This window comes from Primulina tabacum, chromosome 10 (genome assembly GCF_025594145.1).
Source record: "Primulina tabacum isolate GXHZ01 chromosome 10, ASM2559414v2, whole genome shotgun sequence".
NCBI classification, from domain to species: Eukaryota; Viridiplantae; Streptophyta; class Magnoliopsida; order Lamiales; family Gesneriaceae; genus Primulina; species Primulina tabacum.
Genome location: NC_134559.1, coordinates 8,634,682 through 8,660,368, shown reverse-complemented (window position 1 = coordinate 8,660,368; position 25,687 = coordinate 8,634,682). Strand labels below are relative to the sequence as shown.

Sequence of the window (25,687 nt, the reverse complement as noted above, 5' to 3'; positions counted from 1 at the left end):
CCGATTGAAAGTAGCATTTGTTGCTCTATCATTACTATCAATTCACTCATTCCAGAAGTTGTAATTTATTCGTTTGAGTATGAAGATTGTATTGTTTGTGCGATTTTTTATTTATCATCAAGATCGTGTTATCTATTGTTTTCGGCTTGTCGTAAACTAAATAAAATAGTTGTTACTAGGAGTCTCAATTTAAGAGCGTGACGTCAATTGGGTTAATTTTGTGCTAAGAGTTTTATAAATCAAATATCTTAATTAAATCCTTCCATTCGTAGAAGAACGGAAGACACGAAAAAAAATTCATTCGAGTTACCATAAAAATCTCTTATGTTTATTAATTTATGAAATTTGTTATTTCTAACCATAAATTTTTTTATCAATTCCGTTACACATCATTTCAAAGTATACTTGCATGTTCATCAGTTCACCAACACACATACATTAACCGTATATGTTTGAACATCTTATGCACTTGTAATCATTCAGCTTAGGAGTTCAACTGATCCGTTCAGATTAAGAAAGATACTCAAAAGACTTGCAAAAGTCGATACCAGTTTATGTAAAACCCTAAAAATATAAGTAGTAACTGTATTAAAACAAAAAACAAACAAAGCAAAGGGATTTCCAGTTCAGTTTGATAGTAAAAAAGGCAACTTAATCAATAATTGCATAGGTAATTCATATTTGACAAGTTTGGAATTCTTGGAGTTTCAAATTTTAGTTCTTCATATTTTTTTAACAAAGAAAAAATTTTAGAGGTGGAGAATGGAGTTTGCAGACGAAAAGAATGAGAAAGTTATACCATTTGATAAAAATTGTGATTTTGAGAAGCAACGTGATTGGTGCAGTTAAGGAAATGCTGAAAAAGTTTAAAAAAGAACCGAAAATTATTAATGAACCAATAAAAAAATGAATAATACTAAAGGTACAATTAAAATATCTTACAACGATATTTACAACAATTAAATCGTGAGATTTTGCATTGAATTTATCATGAGATGTTGATAAATAGAATTTTTGTATCGAATTTTTTTGTGTTGTACAAATTTGGTTGTACATGTAGCATTACTCTAAAAAAATTGCAATAACGTATTCAAGAAATCTTATTATAGCATTGACTTATGGTGGAATAAACAAACATGACTCAAATTGAAGAATAAAAGATAAACTCTGTCATTTAGGCATCCCATGTTTCAACTTGATTGTAGATAGGGGTGGGCACGGTACGGTACCGTACAGAACTAGGTACCGTATACCGTACAGAAAATATCGGTATGGAATTTTTTCATACTGATATCGATACCGAAAATTCGGTATACCGAATTTTCGGTATGAAAAAAGTTCATACCGGTACCGTACTGACACAGAAAATTTTGTCGGTATACCGGTATACCGACATTTTTTCGGTATACCGAATTTAAATTTTAAAAAAATAATAATAATAAAACATTATTTTCGGTATTTCAGTATATACCGAAATACCGAAAAAAAAATATTCCGTACCGATACCAAAAATTTCGGTACGATATGATACCGTACCGAAATTTTCGGTATACCGATTTTTTCGTTAAGTTCGGTATTTTTTTCGGTACGGTATTTCGGTATTTCGATATTTCGGTATTTTTTCCCACCCCTAATTGTAGATACCAGACATACTTGGGCTAATAACATTTCTTTTGAAATAAATAAATTGTCAAAAGTATGTAAACAAATAAATAAATATCTATTAAAAAAAGTGGGTTAACGCCCTCTTAATTAAGTCCGATATATATCCCGCATTGAATCAGTCTCCCTCCATCTTTTTTTCACTTTTTATGTAGGAATCCGAAAGTTGCTACTTTTCATACATGCTTACATAAATTATTGAGATAATATAATAGTCTACAAATCATGTTAGTCAAGAAAAAAATGCACTGAACATGCTATTTGCGATATGCTTGCCCTAAAAAATATATTCCACATTATTGGATACCTCGTTAGGGGCATCAGCCTCACTCCTTCATTCGTTAATAAAGTGGTGGTATAAAAAAAACTAATTATATGGATTGCAAATTTGAAGTTATAAAATATTGATAGAATAGAATTACTTTTTTATTTAAAAAGGAAAATTTTAATTTTAATCTTATATTTTTTTTATCATATCGATTCTCAATGTTACCAAATTTCAATCTTTATTATCTTTATTTTTTTCACAATTTTAATAGTTTTTTCAGATGTAAGGGAGAGGTGACGCTTTCGTGCCTAGCATAGAAGTAGCACCCAGCACTATGTGTTAAAATAAACTAAAATCACCAAAAGTTAAAAACTCTAGAATAAGATACAACGGAAAACTGCATCTTTCCATAAAAAAACACTTCAAATGCATAAAAAGAGCATCACATCGCTCACACCATTCCTCAAACGAAACTTAGCACAACTTCAATTGCTCTTCCAAACCAGTAAAAATTCCATGCCCGTCGTTGAGGCCGTAAGTTAATAAAGATAATCTGGTAAGAAGCATTAAGATTACAGGATCTAGAAATAACAGATGGTTGGGCTTGCTGAAAAGCCAAGATTACTAGGTTTCATCGACGGCCAAATCCCGTCGCCCGATCAAGAATTCATGGAGGAGCAGAAACTGTGGGAAAGAACTCATGAGCTGATCAAAGGATGCATTCTAGGTTCCATAACTGGGACCGACGTGCTTGATGCAGCGGTGGGATTGGAGAGTTCCAGGGAAGTTTGGTCAGAATTGGTTGGAGAGACTATGGACGATAAATCTGGGTCATCTGCCAATGATGCAGATCAAGGATACACTGCTTCAGGTACGTGTCCACTTCACAGGATGATTTTTGCATCATCATTTTTTTTGTTCAAAATTAAGATAGAGATCTGTTTTCAAATTACCTATTGAGACTGTGATGACTCTAATCTTAAAGCGCGAAACACGTAAGCGATAAACTTGAAGCTATTAGTTCAAAGCTTATCAAATCAAAAGCCAAGTGTTGAGCTCGAATTTTCACATCAAAGTATTCAAGATTTAGCTTGAGGGAGCTCGAAGTGTTGCAAAACTCGCAGGGCCCAAAGTGTTTCTGTCATGCCCCGGGACGGGGGTTGGTTGACACCGGCGTTGCTCTCAAATTTACATTCGAAAACAACAAGCCTCAGAAGTACAGAATTTCAGAAACCAGTCTTTTATTCATAATACGAAATAAATCAGTTGTCTGTTACAACTCGAATACTGATGTTTTACAGCGGAAATTAAAACCAGACATAACAGCGTCTTAACAGGTACAACGGAATTAACATAAAAATAAACTGAGAACAATAATCTTCTTCACTAGCCCCAGAACTGGATCTGCTCTTCTTCTGCTAATTTTTCTTCCTCGTTCTTATCTGAGATGGGTTTGGTGGGTGAGTGATATGATCGTCACTCAGTAAGCAGGGGCGGGAATAACTCTCAGTTTTCGAAATCGTTTTCAACAGAAATAGTAATACAACAATATACAGAAAACTCGTATTTTCATAACAGAAATCAGAATTCAGAATTTACAGGTTTCAGAACAGAAATCAGAATTGGTAAGCACTGAGCACGTTAGTGAATTTCATGGCTAAACTGATATCAGTCCCCTATATGTTCTCTCCTCTAAGGGGTGAGGCCAGAATCAGAATCAGAATCAGAATTCAGAAATGTTCAGAATATATATTCCTACCATTAGTTCACTAGGGAGTTTCTGTGCTTCGAAACAGATATCAGAAATCAAACATACAGAAACTATGCTTTAAAATAGATCTTAACAACTGATTTCAAGATATTTATACATAAGCCCACTTACAGTAATTTGCTAAAAGTGTTCCGGTTGAAGTATGAAATCTGCTTGTTCTTGCTACTGGTTCTGCTGCTCGAAAATCAGCACTCTCTTAGCTCGAAAATTCAAGTGATAATCTCAAGATTTGTGTAACCCAATTCAGAGGTTTGAGAGTGTTATTTATAGGCCAAATTCTGACTTTTAGCCTCTCAATTAATGACCATTATCTGACATTAACAGCCTTTATTCCATGTTAATGCTTCAGTTACAAGTCTAAGCTGAATCAGTAACTGTCTGCTGCTTCCTCGCTCTTCTGCTGCTGCTGCTTTCTTGCTCTTCTGCTGCTGGATTTTGTCTGCTGAAAATACATGTCTGCTGGAAAAATACATGTCTGCTGGAAAAATACCAACTTCTGAAATATGAGTTGCTGCTGAAATTTTGATAGCTACTGAAACATTTTTAGCTGCTGGAAATTCAGGTTCTCACAGTTTCAGCTCATGGATGCAAACCCCCAGCTCATAAACCTGAAACTTATCTCAAAAAAGCTCAGTACATGTTGTCCTACATGACTCAAATTTAAGCTATAGGAGGAGCTAAAAGTTGGAAATCATTATGGAGTAAGAAATGCCCCTTTAGTAAACCAAGATACCTTTGGTTTGGAGGAACTTGGACCATCAAATGGGGTATACTTGGGGCAAAAGAAATGGATTAAATGTGGGAATGTCTATAGCCATTTCTAAGCCCATAATACTCCACTAGGTGCTGGACAATAACACACCAAAAAGCCATACAACTCACCCAAGAACTCGAGCACCATCGTGCTGCCGAATCCTAGAATTGTCCGTCGGTTTTGAGACAACAACCACACAGTGATTAAGGCGTCATTTTACCCACTTTTACCTACTTTTGAGCTAAGACCATCCAAAATTCGGTCGTAGAAGGCAGGCAACAATCGAACCACACTAGTTCGACCTTTTGCAAACAAAGTTCAGCACGTTTCTAAACCAAGTGTAAGTGGGCTTACGTATTATTTTAAAGACTTATGTATGATTTAAAAATTCGATCGATTAATGTTTGTTTTGTTATGCTCCATTTTGAATCAATGTATATATGCTCTGTTATGCATCTTTTGCTAAGTTTCGCTCTGATTTGATATGTTTGTTTAGTTTAGAATTGACACATTCTTTTGCGTTCCAATGTGATACATTCATTTGTCATAATTCGAGCAATGATGCATCAAGAAATTTTGTGAGGGAAAATATCCCAAAATGAGCCTATTCACAAGAAAATGTCCTAGAGGGAACCCATGCATTACAAAAGGCCTAGAGGGAACATGTTTATAGGAAAAAGTTCTCCAAATGGAGTCCAAGATAAAAATGGCTTATGGTTGTTACGGTAAGACTTCAATGATAATGTGATTATGTTCTGATAAGATTTTGTTCTCATATGATTCAGTAATTCTGATATGATTTGAATATTTGATCTGATTTGAGCTAAGTTCTTAATTATATTACTCCGTTTTGGACTTTTGTTCTGTAATATGATCCTCTTAACGATTACATTATAATTATAATTTTTATTCTGATATTCGATCAACCTCCACTTGCTATGTGTTTCCCAAAACATTCACTCCCTTGCTTCTCTCCCCGATAAGAACAAAGTACAAGTGGAAGAGGATGAACATGATCACTTTTGGAGTTGATAAAGAGATTCAAAGACATGAAGATTAAGTTTTCTACATTTAAATTTCATTTATAATTCGCTTCCGCATTCCATATGATTTCTATGTAAAGACATCTTGCGCACTTTTTTGATTAAGCATTGTAAAAACAATTATCTGTTATGAAATAGAATGGTGTTGACTATTTTCTACGAAACTTATTGTTTTCAATGTATATTGTTAAACAATATTGGATATCAAAACACTTTGGTCTTAGGGCGTGACATAGAATCTCAAAATTTGAAAGTACATCTGTGTACGTATAAGGTCCAAAGTTAAGACGACGTAACCCAACTGCATGCAAACCTAGGAAGCATGAAAATGAGTAATTAACTGATTTTAATTGCTATTTGATTATGTGACATACATGCTTATATAGTAAAAATGATTTTATCATCATCATGCATAAAATCGTATTTATAGGAATATTCAAGTAACGATCGAGGAACGGAGACCAAGGGCTGAAAAGTGTAAAATGTTTTATTAAATAACTATTTTTAATTGTTTAAAATATGGTTGAAGGGTTTTCACATTTTTTTGAAAATAAAGGTTTTAAGGTGATTTTATACGCGGGACGAAAATTTTATCGATGTTGGTTTTTCAACTAAAATACGGACTTTTAGGCAACCCGGCTAATAAATTCACAAATTTATTTAAGCAAAGTTATGGTAACATTTTATTTAAATCCTAAACAAGCACTAATGGGCCTAAACTTGGCTTAATAGGCCTAAGCTTGAGTTAATGACTTTAATTAATATATAATATACAAAATTTCCACCACAAACCCTACTCATTCTCGCCCCACCTTTCTGAAAATCGGCCAAGCTAATTAAAATTTTGAAAACACTCTCCCAAGCCTCACAACTCCACGGCACACACAACACAACACCTTGAAGGGGTTTCTCGAAAGGGGTAGAGGACAAGCTAGCCAAAAGGTCCTCTCCGTTCTTCGTCGTCAACGTTTATTCAAGCATATAAAATGCAAAGGCACGCCATACATCTCCTTTTCTCATCCATCATATCATATTATATTTTAAATATTGCATACATGAAGTGCATGAAATTTATTTCTGTATTTTCGAAATATTGCATGCATATATGTACAACTCATGATTTAAGGTTTCAAAAAACATGTTATTGTGTTCTTATGAGGCTGCCATGGCTAGGCTATGATCACGGTACGTTTCTAAGCAATTTAGAGTCCTAGAACACCCACCATACACGCTGGAAACACAACCAAAGCTAGCTGCTTCGGGACAGCACTGTCACGGGTTTTGGTGATCGGTTTGATGACTTGGACGTGAGCTCGGGCACGGCCTGAGTCCAGAGGTTAGCCAAGGACAGTGAGGGGTCAGAGGGAGAGTCCTAGCCATGCTAGGACTCGAGTACAGGACTCGGGACTCCAACTCGAGAAGGATCATCGCAGCACGCCTTGTGCAGCAGCGTGCTGGGGCTCGCACGGTTCATCCAGGGTTCTTGGGCTGGGCTAGAGGGATATACTAGGGTCCTAGGAGGGGGTACGGGAGGTTGGTCCAGGGGCTGGATCGGTTGGTCAGTGTTTAGGCATGAAACAAGAGTCATAGTACAATTGCAACTCTCGGCCATCATAAGGATGACTAGGGGGCTCATGTTTTTGTGGTTGGGGAGGGATTCTTGGTGAACTTAGGGTCCAGTAGGATACTTTGGGAAGTTGGTCAAGTTTTGGAGCAACATGGTTCGGGGGTAACTCGTGAAAATCGAAAGTTGGCTCGGGGTCGAAGTTTAGGTGTCAAGTTAGGGTTTTTAACTTATTAAAATTGAAAAAAACGGCTCACGGGGATCGAGTCGTGGTTCATAAGAGCTAAAATAATATAAAAAGACTAAATTTTGAATTTAGGAATTTTATATTTAGGTTTGGGATTTTTCGAGATTAAAACACCGTCAAAACGATTAATTAAAGATTAATTGAAAAGCGTAGTTTTTAATCTAAATAAAATTATGGAATTTTAATTTAAGCTTAAATAATTATTTGGGACATGTTAGAGCCAATGAATTCAAGAAAAGTCAAAGTCGAGGAATTTTTCGTTTAGGGGTAAAAGGGTCTTTTTACACCTAAAAATTAGGAAAGGTCATGGCAGTACTCTAAATGCTGTTTTTATGCTTTTATGATTATTTTTAAAGGTTTATGATATTTTACATGTTGAATTATGATTTTAAATGTCCATGTAATTTTATGATTTAAAAATTGACATTTAAAAAATATGGTGCATGCTTGGTTTCAAAAGAAAAGGATATTAATGCATGATTTTATAAAGTGATGAAAACATGAAAACATTGATGAAAGTGAGGTGATTGTGACTATGAGGATATGAGGATATGAGGATATGATTGAGGATAGGCCAAGGCTCAGTTGACGATCTAGTGTCGCTGATGTCCCCGCCGCCCAGTACTGTGGTTTCATGTAGATGGTACCATCGACTTTTTAGGAATGAGGAAAGTCACAATTGACGATCTGAATTCAATAAAGGAAAGGATATTAGTTATGATCTTGAAAAAGGTTTAATGTCATGTTACGATTGAGGAAAAAGGTTAAGGTTTATGTCATGCATATCATGAAAAGTTATGTTTACGTAAAAGTATTTTCACTGTTGCATGTTTTTTATACGTATTATTTGTTATAAATATTATGGTGTGTTGAGTCTTTAGACTCACTATGTGTGATGGATGCAGGTGAGAATGAGGGAGGTCTTGACGCTTGATTTGGCTGGACTGACGGTGCACACAACCCGAGGGCCATCGTTTCTACTATTTTCCGCATTTATGATTTTGATTACGATTTTACGTTAAAAGATTTTAAGACCATTTATTTATGCTTTAGAGTGGTGTTTGAGAGGATATTAGATTTCACGTTTATTACTTTTTAGGCTTGGTAAAATGTTTGACTACTTCCATGGGATTTTATTTAAAACGCTAGTGGATTGATGCTTTATTTTAAAAAGGGGTAAAATATTTTATAAAAATATTTTCAAGAGGTTATGCTTAATTTCGAAAAATTGGATGAAAAAAAAAAATTAGTACTTTTTAAACATTAAGAAAGGCAGACGTTTCAGTTGGTATCAGAGCAAAGGTCCTGCAAAGTGTTGTGCCACCACCAGCGCCAGAAAAATCAGTCGTCAAGCCTCAAGTTTGTAAGTTTTTACATGCTTTATATGATCCATTATGATATTACCTGCTTGAGGACATGAATGATAGGTTCACGATACATGTTTACTAGCTTTCTAAGCACATATGACATGCATGCATATATTGCTAAAAGAAATGAGGAAATGTCACATGATTAGAAAATGTAGATTTAAATGCATGTTGGTTACGTTAGAATTTGGAAAACGTTCAGATAAAATTCCTCCTAGACGTGCACCCGTTATTGAGAATCAGGAAGAGAACAGTGTTAATCATCAAGGAAATGATCAAGGGAATGGACCTCCATCACCACCACCACGGGATGCTGCTACTCGTGGTCTTGAGGGGATGGCTCGTCTATTCGAGCAACAGTTACAGCAACAGCAACAGCAGTTGCAACAGCAGCAGTTACAGTTACAGTTACAGTTACAGCAGGCGCCTAGGCCACCACAGGATATCTATGATCAGTTCCGGAGGCTAGGGCCAAAGTAATTTTCTGGCACCACAGATCCATTTGCTGCTGAGAGTTGGATTCGTTCACTTGAGGTACACTTCCGTTATCTAAATATGGGGGATGCTGACCGTGTGAGGTGTACCACTTATCTACTTAGGGATGATGCTTCATTATGGTGGGAAGGAGTCGAGCATGGTGTCAACCTTGCTACTATCACTTGGCATCAATTCAAAGAGATTTTCTATGAGAAATATTTCACTGCGGATGTTAGAGGTCGACTAAAGAGGGAGTTTATGAGCCTCCGTCAGGGAGACTTGTCTGTTGCCGACTATGTAAAGAAATTTGATAGGGGTTGTCACTTTGTACCCCTTATTGCAAGAGAGCCTGCAGAGAAACTCAGACACTTCATGGATGGTCTACGTCCTACTCTACGCAACAATGTTATGATGATGCACCCACTGGATTATGCTACTGCTACTACATGTGCATTCAAGTCTGAGCAAGCTTTGAGGGATATTGAATTTGAAATGCAGCGTAAGAGGCAACAACACCATAATAACAACCAGCCAAACAAGAAGCAGTATACAGGTCCTCCTAGACCTCAAGGGCCCCAAAAGCCCCAATGTCAAAACAAGAAGCAAGGACAACAAAGGCCACAGAATCTAGGAGCACCACAGCCTGCTGAGAGGCAACTATGCAAGGAGTGCAATCGCTCGCATCTTGGCAAGTGTGAATGGGGGACATACAAGTGTTTTTACTGCAAAGAGAATGGGCACAAAGCTGCTGATTGACCAAAAAGAAAAGCACCTACGGTAGGACGAGCTTATGTGATGAATGCTGAAGAAGCGGAGGAGGAAGCAGACACTATGCTTATCACGGGTAACCTAGTCATTTAACATTTTATATTGCTTATTATTGCGTGAAATGTTAAATTGGTTATTAGAATTGATTTGGGAACGAGATTTGACCTTGTGGAAATTAGGTTGCATGTTCTACTTAGTTGAGTTTAAGTTATGATTTTAGAAGCCATAGAAAATGTTATGAATTTTGTGCCTTATTTTATGTTTACGTAAAAAGTGTTAGGGCCAAAATTAAAGAAAATCATAACTAAAGGGTTTTAAGGGATTACGGAAATTTGGAGGTTTAAAATGAAAATTTTGGTAGTTAAGGGACCAAAAAGCAATTACAGAACTCGTAAGGACCATGAATGGAATTTTCGAAAGCCTCAAGGACTAAAACGAGAATATGCAAAAATTTAAGCGGCATTAATGCAAGCACCGAATTTTTAGGGCCAAAATGTAATTTTCGAAATTACTAGGGACTGAAATTAAAATTTGCGGTAATGGAAGGGCCAAATTGCAATTAAAAAAATTCGGGGACTAGATGCAAAAAGTTTGAAAATGTAAGGGCTAAAATACAATTTTCATGAAATGCTTAAGTTCAACACGCAATCTTCTCTTAACTTTGGGAAAAATTAATGATAGTAAATCCTTAAGTTCAACACGAAAAGATTTAAAAGACATTTTTCGCCGCAGGGAGGATCATCATTCTAGGTGTAGCTACCTATGCATTGTTAGATTCAGGAGTTACACATTCTTTCATATCTGAAACCTTCATAAAAAGACTGAATATTACTCCTCAAGTTATGGGTTTGGGTTTCAAAGTTTCTATTCCATCCGGTGATCAAATGCTCACGTCTAAAATAGTCAGAAATCTGGAGCTTCGTTTATGCAAAGATGTGGTCCGGACAGATCTCATTGTGATTCCTATGCCCGAATTCGATATCATACTTGGGATGGATTGGCTATCAACGAATGGAGCTTCGATTGATTTTAGTCAGCGCTCAGTGTCTATTAGACCATCCAGTGGTAAATCTTTTGTCTTCGATGCGGCAAGAAACAAGCAAATGCCACACGTCATCTCTTGTCTATGTGCGAGGAAGCTTATTAAACGTGGATGTCAAGCTTATCTAGCATGTGTCACTACTGCACATGCAACTGACAGTCAGAAATTTGAAGATGTTGAGATAGTGAGATATTTTCCTAGTGTCTTTCCCGAGGACGTTTCTGGCATTCCGCCCGATCACGAAGTAGAATTCTCTATTGATCTAATGCCGGGCACAGTTCCTATATCTAAAGCGCCTTATCGTCTAGCACCTGTTGAAATGAAAGAATTAAAAGACCAAATCCAAGAATTGCTAGACAAGGGTTTTATTCACCCTAGTTATTCTCCATGGGGCGCTCCGGTATTATTTGTGAAAAAGAAGGATGGAAGTATGCGTCTTTGCATTGATTATTGAGAGCTTAATAGAGTCATTATCAAAAATAAGTACCCACTGCCAAGAATTGAAGATCTGTTTGATCAGTTGCAAGGAGCATCGATATTTTCTAAGATCGATCTGCGATCTGGATACCATCAGTTAAAAGTAAAAGAGTCAGATGTTCATAAGACAGCATTTCTCACGAGATATGGGCACTATGAGTTTATGGTCATGTCATTCGGGTTGACCAATGCACCAGCGATCTTCATGGATCTCATGAATCGCGTATTCCAGCCGTATCTAGATCAGTTTATTATTGTCTTCATTGATGACATATTGATCTATTCCAAGAGCAGAGAGGAGCATAGCCATCATCTGAGGACCGCACTGCGTGTACTGCAAGATAGAAAACTTTATGCAAAATTCAGCAAGTGCGAGTTTTGGCTTGATAGGGTGACATTCTTAAGCCACATAATTCCTAGTGACGGCATTGAAGTTGATCCAAGTAAAGTTGAGGCAGTCAAGGAATGGCCAGTACCAAAGAGCGTCACCGAGATTCGCAGTTTCTTGGGATTAGCTGGCTATTATCGCAAGTTTATTCAGGGATTCTCATCTATTGCAGTAACTTTGACATCTTTGACTAAGAAGAATGCAAAGTTTATTTGGGATCCGAGTATCAAGACAGTTTTGACAAGTTGAAGCAAGCCTTGATTTCAGCGCCAGTATTATCTATGCCGTCAGGGCAAGGGGAGTATATTCTTTACACCGACGCTTCTAAACTTGGTTTGGGCGCAGTTCTTATGCAAAACGACCGAGTTATCACCTATGCGTCCAGACAGCTAAAAATTCATGAGAAGAACTACCCTACCCATGATCTTTAGCTTGCAGCAGTAGTCTTTGCACTAAAGATTTGGAGACATTACCTTTATGGGGAGAAGTGCAAAATATTTACAGATCATAAAAGTTTGAAATACTTCTTCACCCAAAAAGAGTTGAATATGAGACAGCGCATATGACTTGAGTTAGTGAAGGACTATGATTGCGACATTAGCTACCATCCGGGGAGAGCTAATGTTGTGGCAGACGCGTTGAGCAGAAAGGCAGCAGTTATCACTCAATTATCTCTCCAAAGACCGTTGCAGTCCGAGATACAGCGGTTTGAGCTTACAGTGTATGATAGGGGTGAGGCCCCTAATCTTGCCACATTATCAGTACAGTCGACTTTGAGAGACAGAATTCGTGATGGGCAGTCTACTGATGAGCAGTTGCAAAAGTGGAGAGCAAGAGATAAAGCCAAGGGTCGGAATTTATATTCAGTGGTGGATGGTTTAGTTCGTTATCGAGATCGTCTATGGGTTCCTAGTGACGATTCTTTGAGGGATCTTATTATGAAGGAAGCCCATGATACACCATATTCCATTCATCCGGGCAGCACAAAAATGTATAAAGATTTGCAGTTGTTATATTGGTGGCCAGGCATGAAGAGGGACATTTTAAGATTTGTATCCGAGTGTTTGACTTGTCAGCAAGTCAAAGCAGAGCATCAAAGACCAGCAGAGAAAATAAAGCCACTCCCTATTCCCGAGTGGAAATGGGAGAATATCACTATGGACTTTGTAGTGGGATTGCCAAAGACTGTTAAGGGATCGAATGCCATTGGGGTGATAGTTGATCGTCTTACAAAATCAGCGCATTTTCTACCTATTAAGACGACATTCACCATGATCCAGTATGCAGAGTTATATGTTCGAGAAATAGTTCGTCTGCATGGGATTCCAGTGTCTATTGTTTCCGACAGAGATCCGAGATTCACGTCATCTTTTTGGAAAAGTCTGCATGCAGCGATGGGGACCAAGTTATTGTTCAGTACAACATTCCATCCTCAAACTGATGGTCAGTCAGAAAGAGTTGTACAGATTTTGGAAGATCTACTGCGGGCATGTGTTATTGATTTCCAAGGGAGTTGGGAACCAAAGTTATCTCTGGTGGAGTTCACCTACAATAATAGTTTCCAATCATCAATTGGGATGGCTCCTTTTGAGGCACTCTATGGATGGAAGTGTAGATCTCCTATTCATTGGGACGAGGTTGGGGAAAGAAGAGATATTGGACCGGATATGATTGAAGAGACTGCCGCGGTTGTAGTCAAAATTCGTGAGAGAATGAAGACAACACAAAGCCGACAAAAGAGTTATGCGGACAAAAGAAGTAGGGACTTAGAATTTGCAGTGGGCGACCACGTATTTGTGAAAATAGCACCTATGAAGGGTGTTATGCGCTTTGGCAAGAAGGGCAAGCTTAGCCCAAGATTCATTGGTCCGTTTGAGATTTTGGAGAGAATTGAGACACTAGCTTATAGAGTGCCATTGCCACCAGCGCTTGCAGGAGTTCACAATGTGTTCCACATCTCAATGCTGCGGAAGTACATGTCAAATCCGTCACATGTGCTTAATTATAAACCACTTCAGTTGACTCCAAATATGACATATGAATAAAGACCTGTCCAGATCTTAGCCAGACAAGAAAGACGATTGCGAAACAAAGTCATTCCAATGGTCAAGGTCAAGTGGCTGAATCACTCGGAAGAGGAAGATACTTGGGAAACCGAGAGAGACTTGAAGAGTCGCTATCCAAATTTATTCGGTGACTTCTAATTTCGAGAACGAAATTCCATTTAAGGGGGGAGGAGTTGTAAAGTCCAAAGTTAAGACAACGTAACCCAACTGCATGCAAACTTAGGAAGCATGAAAATGAGTAAATAACTGATTTTAATTGCTATTTGATTATGTACATACATGCTTATATAGTAAAAATGATTTTATCATCATCATGCATAAAATCGTATTTATAGGAATATTCAAGTAACGATCGAGGAACGGGGACCAAGGGCTGAAAAGTGTAAAATGTTTTATTAAATAATTATTTTTAATTGTTTAAAATATGGTTGAAGGGTTTTCACATTTTTTTTTAAAATAAGGGTTTTAAGGTGATTTTATACGCCGGGACGAAAATTTTATCGGTGTTGGTTTTTCCACTAAAATACGGACTTTTAGGCAACCCGGCTAATAAATTCACAAATTTATTTAAGCAAAGTTATGGTAACATTTTATTTAAATCCTAAACAAGCACTAATGGGCCTAACTTGGCTTAGTAGGCCTAAGCTTGAGTTAATGACTTTAATTAATATATAATATACAAAATTTCCACCACAAACCCTACTCATTCTCGCCCCACCTTTCTGAAAATCGGCCAAGCTAATTAAACTTTTGAAAACACTCACCCAAGCCTCACAACTCCACGGCACACACAACACAACACCTTGAAGGGGTTTCTCGAAAGGGGTAGAGGAAAAGCTAGCCAAAAGGTCCTCTCCGTTCTTCGTCGTCCACGTTTATTCGAGCATATAAAACGCAAAGGCACGCCATACATCTCATTTTCTCATCCATCATATCATATTATTGTTTAAATATTGCATACATGAAGTGCATGAAATTTATTTCTGTATTTTCGAAATATTGCATGCATATATGTACAACTCATGATTTAAGGTTTCAAAAAACAGGTTATTGTGTTCTTATGAGGCTGCCATGGCTAGGCTATGATCACGGTACGTTTCTAAGCAATTTAGAGTCCTAGAACACCCACCATACACACTGGAAACATAACCAAAGCTAGCTGCTTCAGGACAGCACTGTCACAGGTTTTGGTGATCGGTTTGATGACTTGGACGTGAGCTCGGGCACGGCCTGAGTCCAGAGGTTAGCCAAGGACAGTGAGGGGTCAGAGGGAGAGTCCTAGTCATGCTAGGACTCGAGTACAGGGCTCGGGAAGGAGTCATAGTGTGGGGACCCGGACGCTAATCATGTTCTTAATCATCATTGGGACTAATTAATCAATTATAATAAATAGGGTCTAAATTTTTTTTTAAAATAATGCCGAACGTAGTGACATAAAAACATATATACATCTCAGTATATAAAAGTACAAATCCTATATACCATACATTTATTCAACTAAAGTTTAACAACTAATATCAAGTGTCCAACCCTATCTCTAATCCATGTCCGGAATCTCCACTCTAATCACGATCTCTCTTCATCTCCTCAACCCTGAACCTGTCCCACCTGTTGTCATGTACACATACAGACAAGACAACAGCCGGATAACTCCGATGAGAATAAATACCAGTATAAATCAACGAAACATGTAATCATATAAACAAATATAAAGCATGTAACAGGTAACAGCAATATGTATCAAAATCTGAAACATAATCAATTCGCAGACTGTCGACAATGCTCGTAACTCTACAATTCAGACTAGACTCAATCCTAGTCTAGGGATCCCGATTCCTAGAAGTTGGCATTCCATATCGATCACCAGTAATAGAAGAATTTCCGATTCTATCCACATCGGCATAGTATCGATCACCAGTAATAGAAGAAACTCCGGTTCTATCCACATCGATATGACATCGATCATCAGTAATAGAAGAAGTTATAATTCTATCCACATCGATACGGTACCGATCATCAGTAATAGAAGAAGCTACAATTCTATCCACATCGATAGCCAATCCTCCAGAGACAGACTTTGGCACAATCGCCAATACACTATCTTATGACATCGTGCAATGTGTCCGTGGCGATCCCGCCACTATCAGGCACTTCTGTCATAAGACTACTCTTCTAATACCTGCTATCTATAAACCAAGAGAACAAGTACATCAATCGAATCAATGCAATATCAATGCGATAAAGTAAAGTATGTGATTTAGGGAAACTCAAGTCTAAACCGACTCAAGTCGATCTCCCAATACCACATTGACTTATACATTTCGTTCGTAGTGTCGGTCTGGAATTCAAACTCTGTCAATTCTTCAATCTGGCAATGGCAATATCAATGATATCATATCAATATAACATTTAAATCGATACCAATCTGATCAATAATTCAAAATCAACGGTATAACCGCACAATCCCGATATCCCGGTCAATATAACATCACCAGATAATAATTCCCTCAACTAATAATCGATACCAATACAATCTGATATCATATCTCAGTCAATTAGATTCAGAAAATCATAACAATTCCATAATCAGTCCGTTTCTTAATCTGACTTCGATTCTATGATGTCTAACATGTCAAGAACATCATATATGAATTCCATTCAATTCTGACAACATCATAATTTCAAATAATATCAAAACGTAGTAAAACTTACGTCCAGTTGTAGCCTGCGTTGATATGAACACAGTACTGCAGTGTATGGTGCACTGACACTTTCTCGGTTTTCTTCTGAAGGAACGAAGTGAATTGCATTGTATATATATATATTTACATCAACGTACATGCAGCAAGGCAAATGGTGCACCCTTCAAGCAACACGTCTCGCGTATATGCACGACATCTACCGGCTCATATGCGCGAGACCATATGTCTCGACGCGTGATGTGCACAGTGCCTCGCGCATATTCGCGCACTCATTCGGCGCATATGCGCGAGGTACTCAAATTTCTTCCCAACTCTCTGCCACCCTTGCGCACATGCGCGGGTTCAGGTCGCGCATATGCGCGAGGTCCTCTGGACATTTCGCGCATATGCGCCCGTCTGGTCGCGCATATGCGCGAGAGCTCATCCTCGCACATACATTTTTTACACGTCATCTCAAATCGTGTCTCGGTTAATCCTTTTATAATCACCTTGAATTATAACTCAATAATTACATATTACCAGAATAAAATTCTCGGGCATTACACATAGTTTGCTAGGACTCCCACCCGAGAAGGATCAGCGCAGCACGCCTTGTGCAGCAGCGTGCTGGGGCTCGCACGGTTCAGCCAGGGGTCTCGGGCTGGGCTAGAGGGATGCACTAGGGTCCTAGGAGGGGGCACAGGATGTTGGTCCAGGGGCTGGATTGGTTGGTCAGTGTTTAGGCATGAAACAAGAGTCCTAGTACAATTGCAACTCTCGGCCAGCATAAGGATGACAAGGGGGCTCACGTTTTTGTGGTTGGGGAGGGATTCTTGGTGAACTTAGGGTCCAGTAGGATACTTTGGGATGTTGATCAAGTTTTGGAGCAACATGGTTCGGGGGTAACTCGTGAAAATTGAAAGCTGGCTCGGGGTCGAAGTTTAGGTGTCAAGTTAGGGTTTTTAACTTATTAAAATTGAAAACGGCTCACGGGGATTGAGTCATGGTTCATAAGGGCTAAAATAATATAAAAAGACTAAATTTTGAATTTATGAATTTTATATTTAGGTTTGGTATTTTTCGGGATTAAAACACCGTCAAAACGATTAATTGAAAAGCCTAGTTTTTAAGCTAAATAAAATAATGAGAAATTTAATGTATGCTTAAATAATTATTTGGGACATGTTAGAGTCAATGAATTCAAGAAAAAGTCAAAGTCGAGGAATTTTTCTTTTAGGGGTAAAACGATCTTTTTACACCTAAAAATTAGGAAAGGTCATGGAAGTACTCTAAATGCTGTTTTTATGCTTTTATGATTATTTTTAAAGGTTTATGATATTTTATATGTTGAATTATGATTTTAAATGTCCATGGAATTTTATGATTTAAAAAATATGGTGCATGCTTGGTTTCAAAAGAAAAGGATATTTATGCATGATTTTATAAAGTGATGAAAACATGAAAACATTGATGAAAGTGTGAGGTGATTGTAACTACGAGGATATGAGGATATGATTGAGGATAGGCCAAGGCTCAGTTGACGATCTGGTGTCGCTGATGTCCCCGCCGCCCAGTACTACGGTTTCATGTAGATGGTACCATCGACTTTTGAGGACTGAGGAAAGTCACAATTAACGATCTGAATTCAATAAAAGAAAGGATATTAGTTATGATCATGAAAAAGGTTTAATGTCATGTTATGATTGAGGAAACATGTTAAGGTTTATGCCATGCTTATATATCATGAGAAGTTATGTTTACGTAAAAGTATTTTCACTGTTGCATGTGTTTTTAGACGTATTATTTGTTATAAAGATTATGGTGTGTTGAGTCTTTAGACTCACTAGGTGTGATGGATGCAGGTGAGAATGAGGGAGGTCTTGACGCTTGATTTGGCTGGACTGACGGTGCACACAACCCGAGGGCCAGCATTTCTACTATTTTTCGCATTTATGATTTTGATTACGATTTTACGTTAAAAGATTTTAAGACCATTTATTTATGCTTTAGAGTGGTTTTTGAGAGGATATTAGATTTCATGTTTATTACTTTTTAGGCTTGGTAAAATGTTTGACTACTTCCATGGGATTTTATTTAAAACGCTAGTGGATTGATGCTTTATTTTAAAAAGGGGTAAAATATTTTATAAAAATATTTTCAAGAGGTTATGCTTAATTTCAAAAAATTGGTTGAAAAAAAAATTTAGTACTTTTTAAACATTAAGAAAGCCAGACGTTTCAGTACGTATCTTGATACATATGTAGAAAGAAATTATATGCAACTAAAAAATATGCGGGCAAAGATTGACCCGGTACTTGCAATTGTATAGAGCAGCATTAAGAAATGATTGGAAGGAAGGCAAAGAAGTTTTTGGACAAGATAAAGAGGCCATCACAGGAGTTCCTCAAAAAGAGTTCTACACGTAGCCGTGGAGATAGGAAAATTGAATTATTTTGTGAAAATGTTGTTAAGAGTACCTGATGCCGAATGAATCATTGATCTCACAAACTGGTGTGGAATGCTCTACACGTTGCTGTGATGGCCGGAAACAAGGAAGCTGTGACAATGTTGGTGAACAAAAACCCCGACTTGCTATATAGCAGCGCCGGTAGACAAGAAAGATATACCCACATTGTTAAATCTGATAAGAACTTTTCTCATAAACTGGAGAAACTCCATTGTTCAACTTACAGCAAGAAGAATGAACTGACCAAAAAGAGTCCAAAAGAGGAAAGGGAACTATTTATATTAAAAATAAAATAAGAAGAAAACGTATAACTAAAAGCGTGTTAAAATGAAACTTATACTACTAACACTCCCCTTCAAGATTGGTGTAGGTTCAAGACACCAATCTTGGATAGAAGATAAGAATGTTGTTACCGACTGAGTCCCTTGGTGAAGATATCAGCTAGTTTCTCTGTGGTAGAGATGTGTGCGGTTCTGATCACACCACTCTTTATCTTTTCTCTAATAAAATGGCAATCAATCTCTATGTGCTTGGTGCGCTCATCATACAATGGATTCGCGGTAATGTGTAGCGCTGCTTGGTTATCACAATACAATGTTGGAGTTGAAAGTAATGTCACTCCCATATCTGTCAGTAGTCCAATTATCCATGTAATCTCACATGTGGTGCTTTCCATTGCTCGATATTCCGCTTCGGGGAGGAGCATGACACTGTATTTTGCTTCTTAGACTTCCAAGAGATCAAAGAGTCTCCTAACTTGATACAATAACCTGTGATTGAACGGCGTGTCATCGGACATGCTGTCCAATCTGAATCACAATAAGCATTCAGAGAAAGAAAATTATTGGCAGACAGCAAAATGCCTAATCCTGGTGCATACTTCAAGTAGCGCAAAACACGTATTGCCGAGTCCATGTGTGATTTCTTTGGTGTATGCATAAATTGACTGAGGACTTGCACTGCATAACAAATGTCCGGTCTTGTGATTGTAAGGTAAATGAGTCTACCAACCAATCTCTTATAATCACTGGAATCGGACAACAAATCATCAGTGAGACCAGAAGTAGCACTTTGTTGATTAAACACATCAAGTTCATGACTGGTCAGCTTTTGGTGCTGAATAACAGGAGTATCACAAGCTTTAACACCTGTCAAACCCGAGTCTGCTAGCAATTCTAACACATATTTACGTTGGTTGAGATAAATCCCTTCCTTGGACCGGGAAACTTCTATACCGAGAAAATAACGCAATGAACCAAGGTCTTTAATATGAATATGAGAGTGCAAGAAATTCTTCAGATCATTAATGCCTTTCTCACTACTTCCAGTCACTATATCATCGACATATACCAACAACAATGTGATATGAGTAGAATCATGCTTAGTAAAGAGGGAATGATCATTAACAGATTGAACATAACCTGCCAGCCTCATAACACTAGCAAATTTGGTATTCCACTACCGAGAAGCCTGCTTGAGACCGTATAAAGACTTAAGTAACCGTAAAACACGTTTCTCCCCTTGAAGAGGATGTCCATGTGGTATTTGCATGTACACCTCTTGTAACGTCCCAAAAATCGAAAAGTTCACGTGAACCACATTCATGCAAATTATTAAAGTTCTTTGGTATTTTATTAAATTATTTTAAAGCATAAAATGCATGTTTATTTTATTAAATTATTTTTATGCATTATTATTGCATGATAGGATTTAATTCATGAAATTTTAAAAGTTCATGCACTATGATTTTTAAGTTTCATTTCGCGCACGAACGAGGAATGGAGACCGAAGAATTTTCAGGAAAATTATTTTAATTACACGATTAATTTTTATTAATTAATATAAGATGTTTTAAAGGTATTTTTCAAGAATTGGGATTTATTGGGTATTTTACCCGCAAGATTTTAATTTTTAATGGTACGTAATTTTTATCGAATCGGAGGACTTTTTGAGGGTTCGGCTAATATTTTCAAAAACTTTCCAACACGAAATATTTTTCGGGAGTGTGTTTGGATTTAACGGACCTACTTTTAAGCCTATTGGACTTAAAACCTTAAAATGATGATTTAAAGCTCATTATTTATTAATTAACTATTTATATATCACATAATCACCCATTAAATCTAATTGTCCCTACACTAGCCGACATCTTACCCTCCACCAGCTTTTTCTCAGCCTATTTAATATTGTATTAGCTGTCATCTCCCACCACCAGCTTTTCTCTTGTTTTCCTTCATAAGCAACATCAAAAGTGCCTCGGTTTGCACTTGTTCTTGCAAAGAAAATCCTCCCGGCGCCTCCTACCTCTCGTTTTTGTTCATCAATAATCAAAGGCACGCCATGTATCCTTATTTCTGCATTATTCACGCCATTATATGCTGTTACATGTGTTCTCGCATACGAAAAATGTTTAAACCAATTGTTGCTTCTTTTATGCTTCGTCTTGTTCGTGAAAAACCGTATTTTATGCATTTAACTCACGTGTTTGATGTTTGGGTGCAAGGGGCTGCCGATCTAGGGTCCTTAGGGGCTGTACATGTCGAGGTTTATGTTAGAACAACCTGAGAGGGCCTCGGTTCAGGTCTATGCAGGGAAAAGCCGTTCGTTCGGGCGCTAGTGCGCGCATAAGGGCTAGATCGAGGATCGGTTCGGTCTCGGCTGTGCAAGGGGCGTCCCTAGCTCTGGAACAGATCATAAAGGGTCTGAACCATGGCCTAGGGTGGTTCGAACGTGGCTGAGACGAGGATAGGAGCCGCTTGAGCGTTGGGCGTTTGGGTGATGTTCGAGTGCACTTCGTGGGGAGCTAGCGGTCATGTGTGCTGTGTTTGTTGCTTGGGGCTGGTTCAGTGGGTTATGCAGGTCCAGAGTAGTCCTAATGTGATCTAGGTGAGGCCGAGCCATGGCTGGCTCATCGGGTCTATGCTAGGAATGAAATAATGGGGGGTTAGCTCACTAAGGACAAGACTTGCATGTGCTGTAATTTCCAGCAACTCTCAGGACTTAGCCGAGAGGTTAAGAGCCTATTATTGACTGATTTAAGGGTCTTTTAAGTGTTTATGAAGTGTGGTGAGAAGTTGGGAAGAATTTGGTTAAGTTTCGAGTAGATTCAGGTTAATATCGGGACTCCGGTCTAAGTTTTAAAACAATTCTGTTTAGTTATGAAATAAGCTCGAGTTTACATCTAGGGATGCTTTTAAAAATGTTTTGGGACATTTTTAGGAGTTTGGTAAGCTTCGAATCAAAATAATGAGTTTTGGATTTATTCGGGATTTAATCGCCCCACGAAAGGTTAATTAAAGAATTAATTGAAAGCCTAGATTTAAGCTTAATAAAATTATGAGAAATTATATTTAAGCTCAAATAATTATTAGAAGTCTAAGTTTTTAATTTGGGAATTTTATGCTAAGGTTTGGTTTAATTCGGGATTAAAACGCATTAATATGTTATATGTAAGGAATTAATTTAAAAGTCCTCGATTTAAGCCAAACAAAAAAATGGAAAAATTTCGTGTAGACTTAAATAATTATTTGGGACATGTTAGAGTCAATGAAATTAAGAAAATGTCAAAAATGTGAAATTTTACGTCTAGGGGTGAAACAATAATTTTTGGGTTTCCAGGGGCAAAATAGTTATTTTGCACCCGGGGTGAGATTTTGGTCAAGGAAGCGCCATGTGCATATTTTATCATGTTTTTAAATGTTTATGCATCACGTTCATGAATTTTATGGAATTACGATAAATACATTGCATGCTTGGTTTAAAAGAAAAGTTACGTATATGCATGTTTTTATTAAGTGATGATTATGATGCTATTTTTGAAGGATGTGATTTGGTTGTGACTGACGATATATATGTATACGATGATATGAGATATGATGAGCTGAGGCCCGGGCTCAGTGGACGGGTAATGCTGTCGCTGATGTCCCTCGCCGCCGGGTACTACGGTTACATGTAGATGGATCCATCGATAGAGCTGATACGATAGAGCTGATACAAAAGTCACAACTAATTAACTGAATTCAATTAAAAAGAAAATGTATACGTTTATGATGACATGAGATGACATGATTTGACACGATACGATTTGACACGACACGTATACGTATATGATGATTTGACACTGACATGATTTGACACGACATGATTTTATACGACACGTTTATGTTCATGTTTTAAAGTTCATGAAAGGTATGTTGACATTAAGCTTTTAAAGTTCATGAAATGTATGTTGGCATTAAGCTTTTTAAGTTCATGAAAGATATGTTGAGTATGATATTTTTCACTGCTGTGTGCCTGTATATGTACTTGTTATTCCTGGTACAGGTGTTCTGAGTCTTTAGACTCACTAGGCATGTGTGATGCATGTGAGCTTCATGATGAAGAGACTGGAGGTGCCGAATTCTGAGTAGGCAGACCTTGTGCGGTGACATGACCCGAGGACCACATGTTTTTCGCATTTTGATTTATGACATTGAGAGGAGATGAACATTTTTACACGTTGATGAATTTAAGATTTTTATTTGTTTATGACTATTTTAAACAGCGCTATTTTATTGCCAAATATTAAGATTATTTTTAAATGTTATTTCGAAAATGAGAGCTTTAAAGAAAAAATTTGTCCAGTAGAATTTTAAATTTGAGTAGACGTCACACCTCTTCCTCAAGATCTCCTTGGAGGAAAGCATTGGTTACATCCATTTGGTAAAAGGGCCAATGCTTCGTAGCTGCAACACTTATTAGACAACGTATAGTGACGATCTTGGCTGTGGGAGAAAATGTATCATGATAATCCACGCCTTCTTGTCGTGTGTAACCATTGGCTACAAGGCGAGCCTTAAAACGATCAATAGTTCCATCTGGATGTCGATTAATTTTATACACCCACCTACAACCAATGGACTTCTTCCCAACCGACAACTGAACCAATTCCCAAGTGTGGTTACAGTCTAAAGCTGCTAGTTCTAAATCCATGGCTGCCTTCCACCTAGTGTCCAAGATGGCCTCATGATAAGTAGCTAGGCTCTCTGTCAGAAGAAATGCATGCCAAAAATTCCTGATAAGGTTGAGAAAATTTAAAATAAGAAAGATAACGGCTCATGGGATATTTAGATGTGGCTAAGTTGCTGTGAGACAATGTGGGACAAGAATAGTCCTTGGTCGAAATAGGAGGTGTAGTGACACGCAAGGATCTTCTTTGTGGTTGGGAAATTGCATGGTCAATATGAGGAACAAGAGGTGGGGCTGGTAAGACAGTAGGATCAGAATGAGTAGGTGAAATGTCCCCCACCAAATCTGATGCAATTGAACAAGGGTTAGAAGCAACATCTGATGGAAATATGGGTAATAATGGATCTGGAGTGGCAAAAGGAAAGATATTTTCAGGAAAAACAACCTCTCTTAAAACAAGGAATTTTCCAGTAACAAGATTCATAACTTTGTACCCTTTTTGAGTGTTAGAATAACCCAAGAAGACACAAGAATTAGCTCGAGCAGAGAACTTGTCTCCAAGAGTTAAAGAGGTGACATAACATAGACAACCAAAGACACGAATATGATCAAAGGAAGGAATTTATGGCACAAAATCTCATATGGGGTTTTATTCTGAATCAATGGGCTAGGGGTACGGTTAATGAGATAACAAGATGTTAAGACACACTCTCCCCAAAATCGCAAAGGTAATGAGGATTGAAAACGCAGAGCACGGGCTATATCAAGTATGTGGCTATGTTTACGTTCAACAACTCCATTTTGCTGTGGAGTATAAGGACATGAAATTTGATGTATCATGCCTAGAGAGTTGAACAACAAGGTGCATTCATTTTTGAAGAAATCACCTGCATTGTCCGTGCGGATGATTTTTATGGTGGCAGAGAATTGAGTATGAACCATCTGGAAAAAGACTTTAAGATTTTGTAGCACCTCAACTTTAAAATGCATGAGGTAAACCCAAGTCGCTTTAGAAAAGTCATCAACGATAGTAGGAAAGTATTTCTCACCATTATGTGTGGGAGTATGGAATGGGCCCAGACATCAACATGAATCAACTCAAAAAAGCAAGAAGATTTAGATGAACTCATTGAGGGAAATTTAAGTCTCGTTTGCTTAGACATGGGACAAATGGAACAATGAGGAAGACTTACAGATTTCTGCATTAATGACAGCAATTGCATTCTAGAAATAAACATGTGTCCTAAGCGTTTATGCCAAAGAAAATTATCACCGAGAAACATTGACAATTGAACTATTATTAAGAACAGAACTATTGCAAACAGAATCAAGAGATTGAATAAAAGGTACTAGGCTGTGATCTGAGCCGGAAAAGAATCTTGTATCAATGTGATAGAGTCCATTGAATTCTTTATCAATCTCCATTAATTTCCCAGTCTTGAGGTCCTGAAATAAACAAAAGTGGGGGTAAAGGGTAACAAAGCAATTGTGATTTTTGGTAAACTTGGATATTGAAAGAAGGTTGAAGTTGAAATCTGGCATATGCAATACGTGGTCAAGTGTGATGGAATCAGTGAGTAAAACAGATCATATTCTACTGACAGAAGCCTTGCTACCATTTGGCAATCCTACATGACCTAGGACAAGTCACTATGGATTTGGAGTTGCGCAATAAACTAGAATCACTAACCATATGTG

At 37.7% G+C, this 25,687-nt stretch overlaps 2 protein-coding genes across 3 annotated transcripts in view; both read left to right on the top strand.

The window, feature by feature from the left end:
* Positions 1–25,687, top strand: part of LOC142504812 (uncharacterized) — a 107,120-nt gene that overhangs the window by 40,053 nt on the left and 41,380 nt on the right. The window lies entirely within an intron of this gene.
* Positions 1–25,687, top strand: part of LOC142504813 (uncharacterized) — an 80,092-nt gene that overhangs the window by 41,224 nt on the left and 13,181 nt on the right. The gene's annotated exons all lie outside the window — the stretch shown is intronic.